Below are 12,708 nucleotides of genomic sequence, written 5' to 3' on the forward strand. Positions count from 1 at the left end.
ATATATTGAGATTTTCTTAATAAAAAATCTGAGGCTTAAGGAAGTTATAAAAACTTGCTTAAGGACACAGATAGTGAATTAGATCCATTTGATCTTAGAGCTCTTGGTCTTAATTATCGTGAAATGATAAATTATGAAATCATGAAAGGATTTGAAACTCCTTAGCAAATTCTTCCTGTTATTTAACAAATATCCATTGAGTGCCCACTAGGTATTCAAGTAATAATAGCAGATTAAAACACCATGACGTGGGATAAAATGAGAAATACAGTCATAAGCATATTTTTTTGTATTCTAATAGCAGTCTTTGCAGTTTCTGAAAAACATAGTAACATTTAATGAATGAAAACCTTTTTGAAGGATCTCTCCAAAAGATTGATTTTGTTTTAGTAGATAGGAATTAAGTAAATCTTAAAACTGCAAGTTTCTGACTGAATTTTTTAAATTCAAGCTTTTGTCTGCAAAATTTACGTACAAAAGACAAACTAGCAAAAAATAGGTTTTATTTTCATAAATTTTACGTTTTTGTTGCAGTGCACTGTGAAGATAGGGACCTATAGAATGGAAGACTCCAACATATGGGAGCAAAATGCTCATGGAGATTTTTGCGCTAGCACAGCAGATCCCCTCTCAGACTCTTTTAGATTGTACTCCTGCTATTTGTGCTATCATTTCCACTCTCTCTTTCCTAATTTTTTTTTTTTTTCCTTTTCATGTTAGGTCTTTAGTGTTTCCACAGTGGAAAAGCTATGAACCTCTACTGGACTTGGAAATTACATTACTTGAGAATGCAGAGTGCAAGAATGCTGGAGGCCTAGCTAACGTGATCTTCTCTAAGGTCTGTTATCTATTTGTTTTCCCACACTACACGTTAGATTCTCGACAGCAATTGCCAGTGGATGTCCACTGTCTAGGGTTCTACCAGAGTGATTCTTTAACCTAGAGCTTCTTTGAGACAATAGAGTCACAGAGATGACTCCTCCACAACATAGGATAAAGAACTATGTCTGGTTTAACATGCTTTTGTGGATATTGCATTATATATGACACGCAGATGGGTTCTGATACAAACATCAATTCCTCCTTTACCATGTGAATAAATTTGGCTTGGTGTGGCTCAGAGCATAATCTTTTGTAATGGTTTGGGTTTTGTTTTCTTTTTTTGTACAGGATCTACTCCTCTTTCTTGTTGGTTTTTGTTTGTTTGTTTGTTTTGTTTTAAATGTTATTACCTGAAATCCTATTTGCAAGTATACTCAAATTTTACTTTATCAACTGAATTGCTTAAAGGGAAGTTACTTCCTTCAGTCTTTGTGAAGGTGATCTACTACCAATTATCCCTTACCCTGGAGATAGGTCCTGAGTGCCTGTTCTCTGTGTCTTTTGTCTGCTTATTTTCCCTTTTTAATCTTGATGGTCTGTGTCCTGTCTGTGCTGTGGTAATACTTTCCATGTATTGAATGGCTTCCATGTACTACCTCTCACTTTCACAGTAATCTTGCAGAGTGGTATGATTACTCTGTTTTACAGATAAAAAACTAAGACTCCAAGAAATTCAACGACTTTTCTAGGGTCACACATCAGGATTTAAATCTATATCTATGTGACTTTAAAGCTCAGAGTGACTTTGAGTGAGAAAAGTAACTATTAGAATGGAAGTAAATGTATAACGGAGGCATGGGGCTCTGCGGCTGGACTGTTTGGGCTCAAACCCTGGCTCCACCTTTATTATCGAACTAACTTTGAATAAGTTACTTGAACTTTCTTAGACATAGTTTCCTCATCTGTAGAATGGACATAAGTATATTAATTAACTTTCTGGACTATTGTGAGGACTAAATGCAATATTGCAGGTGACATCAGTGTTTAGGACAGTGGCTGGCATGTGGAAAGTGTTCAATACATGCTAGCTGCTGTTACTGTTGAACTGAAAATTGGTTTATTAAACAGAACTATTGGTGTCATGACGTTTACTCGGAAGCATCAGTGAAAGTCCTTCATGATTTATCAGTTCAGAGGTTTGAGTATTTAACCATTTCATACCCACTGTCATGTGGGACCATATCCATTCTGGAAAGAAATGATTTTTTTTTTTAAATTAGTGCTTTCCAAGCTTTGGTAATATTACTACATTTTTTTTTTTCTGTCCTGACTCTGTTCTTAAATATGAAGTGGACTATTCACTAATTACCACACAATGCATGAAGTAGCCTTACCCTATAAAGCCCTATTCCTGGAAAACAACCTTGGCTTGGTTTAGTGATTCTAAATGTGAGGATTAGAGTCCAGAACTGACTCCCTGGAACTGCTGACCAGACGGCAGTTCACAAATCACCCCCCAGGAGGAAGAGTTCCCGGACAAGCTGGGCAGGATCAGGGCTTTCACTTCCCATAAATCTCCCACCGGCCATTGTCCTTCTTTCTGGGAACCACCATTATTGCTTTCCATTTTCCCTCCCTCCCTCCCTCCTTTGCTCCCTCCCTCCCATCCTCTTTCCTTCCTTTCTTTTCTTCTATTAGGGAATTAAAGCAGATATCAAAACCAAATACAAAACTAACCCTTTCATATGCCCTGTGTCTTTCATACTATGTGTGCTATGTGTATATAAACTTGGAAAGTTAGGACTTCAAGGGCAGGGACTTTGTCTGGTCCTGCCCTGAATGATTCCTAAAAAAACCAGAACTTCACACTCTGTCAGGGTCATGTTCTCAAAACAAACAAACATATATTCATGAATGTTAATCTTACTCAGTGTTCTATGGCATTGGCCATAATACCTCAGATATATTTGAAGAAAAATTATGTTGAAGTAATATCTATAAAAGTAATGAAAAATTGGGCTTTTGATTTTGGTTGTAAGGATGATCTCTGCAAAAGAAAGAGAAGGTCTGGGTGCCTGTACCAACACCCTCCCATCTGATTTGTTGTACAACATCTATTAAATGCACAGTGGTCTTAACCACTTAAAATATTGAGGTTGATCCTAAACTGTCCTTCTTGGATCGGGTATTTCCTGCTGTTTTTCTATACTGGAACATTCCTCACTTTTGTGAGGTGAGTCAGCCTTTCCCAGTTCTCTATTTAGCTCATTAACTGAGTTGCCCCTCTGCCAGTGGTTTCCAAACACCAGTCTGTGACAAAATTTCACCAGTATGAGGTAAAATGAGAAAAATAAGGATAATGTAGGGACTTTTTCTTATGGTTAAATTTATTTAATTGAAAGAAAAGCAATTTACTCTGTGAGATTACGTAACTCCTATATTTTTGTAACAAAGAGGTCTTTACTTTATGAAAAGATCGGCAAAAGAGGAAAATCAGGGAACCATGGCCTTAGACTCTGGGAAATGTGAAATGGAGAACTGCTCTAGGCCACACATGGTATGTGCACATGTATGTGTGTGTGTGTTTATGGCCAGGTACCCACCTCAAGGGACCATGTGACTGGACAGTCTTTTAAAGGAGGTTTCTAATGGGGGACTCATGGGACATGTTAGCACCAGTCAGATGGTTGCTAAAGCAGAGGAGTTCCTGAAACAGAAGGGGCACCTATTCCATCCTTACAGACAAATCTTTAATATTCTCGTTGCTCTCTTGGGATGTATTTTCTTCCTCTGGGCTGTACTTGGTGTCCTTTTTAATCTGATTTCACCTGAATGAAATTGTTTCATAAGGATAGCCTTGATGAATAGTCAACAACTTAAAACAGGAAATGAATGAAAAGAAAAAATGCTTTGATAATGTTCCTAATAATAATGGTACTTTAAATGAACACCATGGCTTAAGTTTTTTAGAAAACATAATACACAGCAAAGCTTGATTGATCATGCTATATTGGGAAGTGCAATCTCAGGATAGCAAAAAAGAGAGGAAAAAAGAAGTGCTTTCACATACATAGTGCATTTAATCATCTTGACAGAAGTAAAACAAGTGAGTGATCTAATTAAAATTTTGAGAAGCTGCTTTTAAATGCCATTTTTGGATGTCCTTAGTGATTCCATGGTAAATAAGTGAGTGAAGTCCTCAAGAGGGTGAATGACTGGCCCAGGTCTATGTAGTTGAGAAGTGGCAGAGCTGTATTTAAAATCAGGCTTAGCTCCTGAGCTAATGGGTTTTCACCATTCCTGCAGATTGGCAGCACAGGGCTTTTAGAAAAATATCTGGGACAAAGATTATTATTCCAGTTTTAGAGAAAGAGGAAATAAAAGCATTGGAGAGCTTAGTAATCTGTCTAAAAACAAACTAGCAAATTGAATCCAACAGGGTATAAAAGAATTTTATAGGGAATTCCCTAGCAGTCCAGTGGCTAGGATTCAGTGCTTTCACTGCTGGGGCCTGGGGTTTGATCCCTGGTCAGGGAACTAAGATGCTGCAAGCCATGAGGTGTGGCCAAAAAAAAAAAAAAAAAAGAATTTTATACCTTGACCAACTGGGATTTATTCCATGCATGCAAGGTTAGTTCAACATTCAAAAATCAAATGATCATAATAGATGTAGAAAAAAATATTTGAAGAAATCCAACACTCACTCATAGTGAAAAAAAAACTCTCAGCAAACTAGGAATAGAGGGGAACTTCTTCAACTTGATAAATAACATCTGCAAAAGCCTATAGTAAACTTCATATTTAATGGAGAGAAACTTGAAGATTTCCCACAAAGATTAGGAATAATGCAAAGATGTCCCCTCTTACCACTTGCTTTCAACATTGTACTAAAAGTCCTAGCTAATGCATTAAGACAAAAAAAGGAAATAAAAGGTATACAGATTGTGAAAGAGGAAATAAAATGTCTTTGTTTGCAGGTGACTTTATTGTTCATGTAGAAAATCCAAAAGAATTGACCAAAAATTGCCTGGAATTAATAAGCAATTATAACAAGTTTGCAGAATACAAAGTTAACCTACAAAAGTCAGTTGCTTTCCTATATACCAGCAATGAACAAGTGGAATTTGAAATTAAAAACAATAACATTTATATTGACACCCCAATGAAATATGTAGATATAAATCAAACAAAATACGTACAAGATTTTTAGAGGAAAACTACAAAACTGATGAGAGAAATCAAATAAATAAATAAATGAAGAGTTAGTCTATGTTCATGGATAGAAAGACTCAATATCATCACGATGTTGGTTCTTCCTAACTTGATCTGTAGATTCAATGCAATCCCAATGAAAAACCCAGAAAGTTATTTTGCAGACTCTAGAGTTTATATGGGGAGGCCGAAGACCCAGAATAGCCAACACAGTGTTGAAGAAGGAAAACAAAGTTGGAGGAATGACACTACCCAAATGCAAGACTTGCTATAAATATACACGAATCAAAATAATGTGGTATTGGTGAAAGAACAGTCAGATCAATGGAACAGAATAGAGAGCTCAGAAATAGGCCCACACAAATATAGGTGACTGATCTTTGACAAAGGAGCAAAGTCAATACAATGTAGCAAAGATCGTACTTTCAACAAATGATGCTAAAACAACTGGGCACTCACATGCAAAAAAAAATGAATGTAGACATAGAGTTTATACACTTCACAAAATTTAACTCAAAATGGATAATAGACTTAAATGTAAAATGAAAAACTATAAAACTCCTAGAAGATAACATAGGAATATAGATCTTGGGTTTAGCCATGACTTTTTAGATACAATATCAAAGACATGATCCATGAAAGAACTAAATTAATTTCTAAGTACAATTTTTCTGTGAGTCTAAAACTGCCCTAAAAAAATAAAGTCTGTTAAAAAACAAAAAAACTGCGACAGACAGTGAGTGTGTGGGGATAAGTTTTGTTAAAAGAGTAGTAGACACCTAGAGAGAGCATTAGACAGGGACCATGGAGAATTGCTTCTAGACCCTGCTCTGCAACTAGTCAGCATTACCTTGGGAAAATAACACCTTCTCTAAGCTTTACTTTCTCGTATGAAAAAAGAAGCAGGTGGAAAAAGTGTTCTCTAAGGTTCCTTTGCCGCTCCCATTTGCTCAGTTTTGGAACAAAGCAATTAAGTCTACTTTTGGAGAGTTCACATAAGTGATGGGATTCCTGAGGAGCTGAACAGGCCCTCTTACCCTGAATTGTCACCTTCTCTGCCTGATGTGTCCTTTATTAGAGACTCGCTTGTTTAAGTCCATCTCCCTGCACATATTTAAAGCAGAATAATCTCAGCCCTAACCTTGCTCCCTAATGTAGCTACCGTTAGGAACTATTATATCTTAAGGCATAAAGTTAATTAGTATGTATTTTGTCAGGACAAGGGCATCAGAACAAAATCTGGTATATATCAGGTGTTCAATATATTTGTTAAGTAAACGGATGGATGAATCAGTAATTGTAAAGAAGAGGGGTGCAGGGGTAAGTGGAGCTGCAGGGGTGCAGGACTGTGTTAGGGCCATGGAAAGAGGGATGAGACCTAGAATGCAGTATAAGGAGAGACGCTCCAAAGATAGATTTGCCTACTTCACACTCATGCGTGAGACTTGCCCTGGGAACGAACCCATTCCATCCCCGTTCTTTATCAATCATTCATTTAGTAAGCACCTACCGTGTGCCAGAAACAGCACTTAGCATTAGGGATTCAACGATGAGTGAGCCAGAGGGATGATCTCTTTCTCACGGAGCCATTTGACTTGTTCCTTATTAAATGCCTACACAGCAGAGCAGACACCAGACTTCCACCCACTTTCCTACTCCTGACATCCTTATGTACTCACACTAAATTCAAGAAAGAGTTTAAGTGTTCCTTTCATCCAACTTCTCAACCTTTACTACTTTGAAAGCTAGCTAAAGTAAAACTTTTTCTTGGTTTCCCTATTATGAATAAATGCTGCCCCCTTCTGGAATATTGACAGAGTATGAAAGACTGACTTCTAGCAGTGAAAGTTCCTATAGTTCGTGGAAGGTTTAGATTTAACTTTGGTTAAATCTCACTGTATTATCAATGGGGAATTTGATGTGTGGGAAGGTCAACTTGTCTGTCTATATCTTGGGAGAGAAGAGAGTTAGTAACAACAGCAAATGAAAGAGGGGACTGAAACCTATGCTTCCAGACTTTCAGTTCATGGTCCCTCCTTTCAAGTTTACTAGACTGGAGACATGGTTATAGATGTTTTTATTGCTCCTATGTATGTATTTGCCTATATGTTTCCCCTTCATTTTCCATCACATTCAGTCCATGCTTTCATCTCTTCCCTATTTCCTTTTCCATATCGTTGTGATGGACAGATTCACCTTTAAGGAATCAAAGCAGGTTAAGAGCTGTCTCAACCAGTCTCTGTCTGTGTATCTGTGTGTCTTCTGAATTTTTGTCTGTCTGACTGTCTGATATCTTCTATAGATTTCCGGCTAAGGGAGTTTAAAGTCCACCCATTTATGAATTTAGGTCTATAAGAACAAACCACACATTGTCTTCTCTTCCACTCAGATAATTATTTAGCAAAAATTTATTGCCTACCCCCTACATGTTAGATGTTGTGAATACAAAAACAAAAAAGACAAGCTCTCTGTTCTCCAGGACTTATTTTGGGGGATGACAGAAAAATAAACAAATGATCAGAGGCAGCAGCGTGATGAGACCCCTAAAAGAGGAAGTCCCAGAGAATGGAAGGAGGCATCTAACTTAGCCTGAAGGAAGGTGGAAGTTGCTTAGAGGTAGTGGTGTCTTACCTTCCAGCTTTTTGAGGATTCCATGTAAAATGAAGTGTGAGTACAAATGTCAAACTGTAAGCAAAGTTTCATAGACATCCGTATTCAATTCAATTCTTCACCACTTGAGAGGCCTCAGGGATTTGCAGATCTCAAAGTAAAAGTATTGGCTGAGTGATCGCTGAAGATCAAGGATATAAATATCTGATAAAATATATGAGACCAAATTTTACAAATAAATCATTCAGAAACATCACTTTTAATAAAATTGTGATAGTATTTAATTTTTTTCCCATCTACTTCTGTAATTGATATTCACATATTTATATAGCTTAAAGTAGCCCCATGGTTTGTGAAGCCCTTTGCTTTATTGAAGATCTGTACTAACTTGTGATTAGCAAACTCTGTAGGCTGTTCAATAAAGAAAAAGCCAAAATAAAACTAGAAAAGATCTAAAAGTGGGAGTGGAAATCAATGAACTTATGCTTGCAAAGTGTTCTGGGAATAAAGGCTATTCATCTGTGTTAACAATGCCTTGAAACCTGTTTAAGTGTATTATAGGGGAATGCATGTTTAATTAAAAGAAATTTGATTAGGAGAGAAAGAGAGGTAGTTAATTTCTGAATGGATCTTGGTCAAGTTGTTTAATCCCTCCAAGATGCAGATACAGGGCTACCTCTAGCCCATATGCTGCCTTTATGCAGATTAGAAATGGCACCTGCACTCTGGGTGGGTATAGCCCCCCAGACACTAGGCTTGGTTTTGAGAATATCTTATTTCTTTGCTCAGAGAGGGTACGGTATCTTTAATCATGTTCACATTTACCGTTCATTTTCCCTAATAAGTTTTTCTCTACTACCAGCCAACTGCATTGTTAAAATGGATTACTCACTCACTGTCACAAAATGTTAACAGTTATAAACTGCCAGGTAGTCAATCAGACCTCTTTAATTCCTATTTTGTACTGAAGAACACAATCTTGATGATTTTATAGGTATAGAACAGTAATATCACCTTAGAAAAAGTCCTCTCTTAGGGAGAGACCATGGCTGAAGTCATTGAGAGGGAGAGGAGAGCATAGAATCTAAGGTTCCATTGTCTGGGAGCTTTTTGAAATGGAAAAGTATGAGAGGGAAAATGAAAGCTTGTTGTTGTAGTTCTGTATTCTTATGGACTTTTAAAACAACATTGGGGCAATTCAACATTTAATAACATGGTATCAATGTGAAATAGTACATTTTTCATTCTTATTTACATATGTAATTTATATATTTTTAGAAATAATCAGAAAATAAACAGGCAAAAAAGAGATAATGAATGAAATGTACCTATTACAGCATACTACAAAGATAGCTATTGATAACATTTTGTATATATACATATATCCTTGTAATCATATATGCAAAATGTCCCAATGAAAATCACACAAATTATTAATACATATTTTGAAAATACATCAGTGTATAGATAAGCAGTTAGTTTGCTACCTTAAGTTTGTCCTCTAATATTTAAATATATTACTTTAAAATGTTTTTACTCTGATTCTCTTGATATGGGTTCTACTGAAATATTATAATGGGGATAAATATATTTTTAAAATTGGGGAGATACACAGACAAACACACACAGGCACATATATTTTTAAAATGGTATCAGCTCTCTAAATTGTTTTATTTTTATTATTTTTTATCTAAGGACTATGTCATGATCATCCACCTATTTTTCCTAATTAATATACATTCTCACTAAGTTTTTATTAGGAGTGTAGTAATCCACAATATGATTATTTATTAGACCAATCTTCCATTTTGGCAGATTTGCATTATTTAAGATTTAGCTTGATTATAAGAGCACTGACATTTCTATCCTTGTTGGCATATCTTTGTGCACTTGCCTAATTGTATTCTTATTCTGTTTCTAATCAAAGGGAAGGTACATTTTTCCAGGTGTCTTTAATTTTACAGGAAGTTATAGAATAAACTTATTTTTTTTATGTTTGATATATGTAGTTTTGTAGTGGAGTAGAATGTAAAACATGCATACATGTTAGGTATAAAACTGGAATTTCAAAGAAATTTCAAGCTGTTATCAGGCCACTTTGAGAGTGCGGAGGCTAGCAGGTGAGGGTAAGTGGAAGGGTGTGTGGAAATGGGAGGAATCACATTTACTTGTATCATCAGAGTTTCTTTAACGGATAAGTTTGAGAAGCATTTAGGATAGCTCTAAACTAATTTCTAGATCAAATGGCACTTCCATTTTTATGATTTTTTATCCACCTGGCAAATGTTTCTCTTATCACTTTGCCCTATATCTATTAAAAACCGTGTCAATTTGTTGGAAGGTGGTATAATCTTCCATTCATTATATTTAAAGGTATAGTTTAAAAAGAAAAACATCATGGGCACAAATGTCTATTGTTTTAACATTCCTTTCTTCTCATCCTACTTATGTCACCATCTTGATATGTTCATATACATAACCTCTTTGAAGCCTTAGCTAATTTGCAATGAATACAAATTTTGTTCTTCCTTCTCTGACTTTATAAATAGGCAAGAATTAAAGTGATTTTCAAAATCACTGTATGAGGGTGGTCAGACCAGCTGTACCCAAATTAAAAAGAAAAACTATTTATGGGTATCCAAATTTATTTTAAAATGAAATCATCACATTCTGCATTGACTTTGATTAAGAAAAAGAAATCTGTTCTAGCTTTTCAGACAGCTGTCAGCCCGACCACAGTTGGAAATAAGTATTGTTTTGTGAGCATAGCAATGAGAACTGTTGAGTGTGCAGTACTGTGGAAATGATTAAATAATGGCCAAAATTCACTCTTGAAATAGAAAGGACACAAGTATTGCACTGGTTATGAGACCCTCATATTTGTAATTCACTGAAGTGCCTTTTCATGTCAGTATAACTTTTTGTACTTCATGAATAATGGTTTAATGATACCTATAGTCATTGTACAAATGTTAAGCTACAATTATGTTATAAACTCTAATAAATTAGGTAGATTATAAAATCTCTGTGAGTAGAACAGACTCTTATCTTTGTATCTCTAGTGCTCAGCACAGTATCTGGCATAAAAAAGAAACCCAATAAAAGGTTCCTGAATAGGTGAAATGTAGTATGTAGCCCCAAAATTATGATATAAAATTAAAATGTCCACTTCAGAGATGATTCCCCTGATTTAATCAACGTAATTGAATGTCTGCTATGAGCCAGGCACTGGAGATATTGTGGTGAACAAACCAGACAGGGTCCCCAATCCTTGTATCTAAGAAACATAGTATTCGTGTTGCTAAGGAGATGAGCATGCTCCCCAAATCCCATCTTGTCCTCTCTATCAAGAAAGGCAATCTGTCTCACTAGAATTTTCTTAAATCACAACTGGGACACACCAGCATAGAATTATATTAAAAATTAGTAATTACAACAACTCCATCCTACACTTCCTCCTTTTCTTTGCTCTAATGAAACTGGTCATCTTTCTGTCCGTGGATTCCCTAAGCACTTTCCATTCTTAGGGATGCTGTCTTTGCTCTTCCATGTAACTGGAACAGTCTGCCTCACATCTTCTCGCTCAGAATTTGGGTTGAGTATGGTCTCCTTAGAGAGGTCTTTCCTGTTCCCCTCATCCTAACCTCAGCTGGTCATCTCCACTCCGTCACTCTATCACATTAAACCGTTTCATTTTCTTCCTAGCAATGAGACATTTTTGAAATTATATTGTCTGTTTATCTGTTTATTTATTATTTCCTCCACATGGAATATAAATTCTAAAATAGCAGGGACTTCTCTGGCAGTCCAGTCGTTAAGACTCTGTGCTTCCACTGCAGGGGACTCAGGTTCAATCCCTGGTTCTGGAACTAAGATCCCACATGCCACATGGCACGACTGGAAAAAAAAAAAAAAGGCAGAGTAAATTCTAAGAAAGCAAAGACTCCATGAAAGCAAATTTGTCTTGTTCACCACTATATTCCAGTGCATAAAAGAACAACCTGCCAATTTTATCTAGACAATTAGGTTAAGAAAACAATTTTTTTCCCATTTTGAATGACAGCTATATGACTGACACTGGAAATACAGACTCCAAGGGGACAAAACACTATTATTTTTGTATTAAGAAAATAAAGAATTAAAATTAAAACAAGTTCAAACAGTAGAGAAAGGTATGGAAAGAAAAGTAAAAGTCTCTCTTTTTTCCCACTCTTAGCCTCAGTTGTGCTCCCCAGAAATTTAACCTTTAATTTTCAGACATTTCTGTTTTAAATGCTTCCAGAGGTTACTACTGGAACTCTAGTAGTAACATATTACATTTCTTCATTTATGATGGTTAGACAGTATCTCACTGTAGAAGAAGAGGAATTGGTGTATGATTGTCCCCAATCCCCGGGGGATAGGTTCCAGGACCACCCCATGCACACCAAAATCTGCCTAGGCTGAATTCCCTTATATGAAATGATGTACTATTTGCATGTATTTTATGCACATCCTCCCAAATATTTTAAATCATCTCTAGATTACTTATACTTTGCTGAGCGTAAAACAAATTCAAGTTTTGCTCTTTTGGAACGTTCTGGAATTGTTTTTTTGGAATATTTTTTATCTCTGATTGGTTGAATCCTTAGATATATTTAGAACTCATGGTTACAAAGGACCACTTTCTCTGCATCTCCTTCTGTATGTCCCATTTCTTGGTATTATTATTTTAGTACTCATGGTTACCTTCTCAGTATTTAACAACATATTTAAATCTCTTGATTAACCCATCTAGATATTATCTAATTATGATAATTATAAAAAATTGGGCAGTTAGCTCTCCTACAGTTTCTTGATATTTTCTTCTCCCCTATTCTTTTCAAAATTTTTGTCATTGCTTCTTCATTGGCAAAGTTATATTATTTATAGTCCATAGTTTGATTCTAATACTTTAACGAGTACTTTAACCACCATTTGTGAAATTATTGTTGTGTGAATTTTCTCAAATACGTAGTATGCTTGGATAGAGGAGAAACCCTAAACCAATGCCACTATCCATGTGTTCCTCTAAGGATAATGCTT

General features: G+C 35.9%; 1 long non-coding RNA gene across 1 annotated transcript in view; it reads left to right on the plus strand.

The window, feature by feature from the left end:
• The first annotated feature begins 724 nt into the window (after positions 1-724).
• Positions 725-12,708, plus strand: part of LOC133077454 (uncharacterized) — a 211,154-nt gene continuing 199,170 nt past the window's right edge. The window contains exon 1 of the long non-coding RNA XR_009697720.1: positions 725-838. This is a non-coding gene — a long non-coding RNA (uncharacterized LOC133077454). The remainder of the gene's footprint in view (positions 839-12,708) is intronic.

Source organism: Eubalaena glacialis, chromosome 17 (assembly GCF_028564815.1).
Source record: "Eubalaena glacialis isolate mEubGla1 chromosome 17, mEubGla1.1.hap2.+ XY, whole genome shotgun sequence".
NCBI lineage: Eukaryota > Metazoa > Chordata > Mammalia > Artiodactyla > Balaenidae > Eubalaena > Eubalaena glacialis.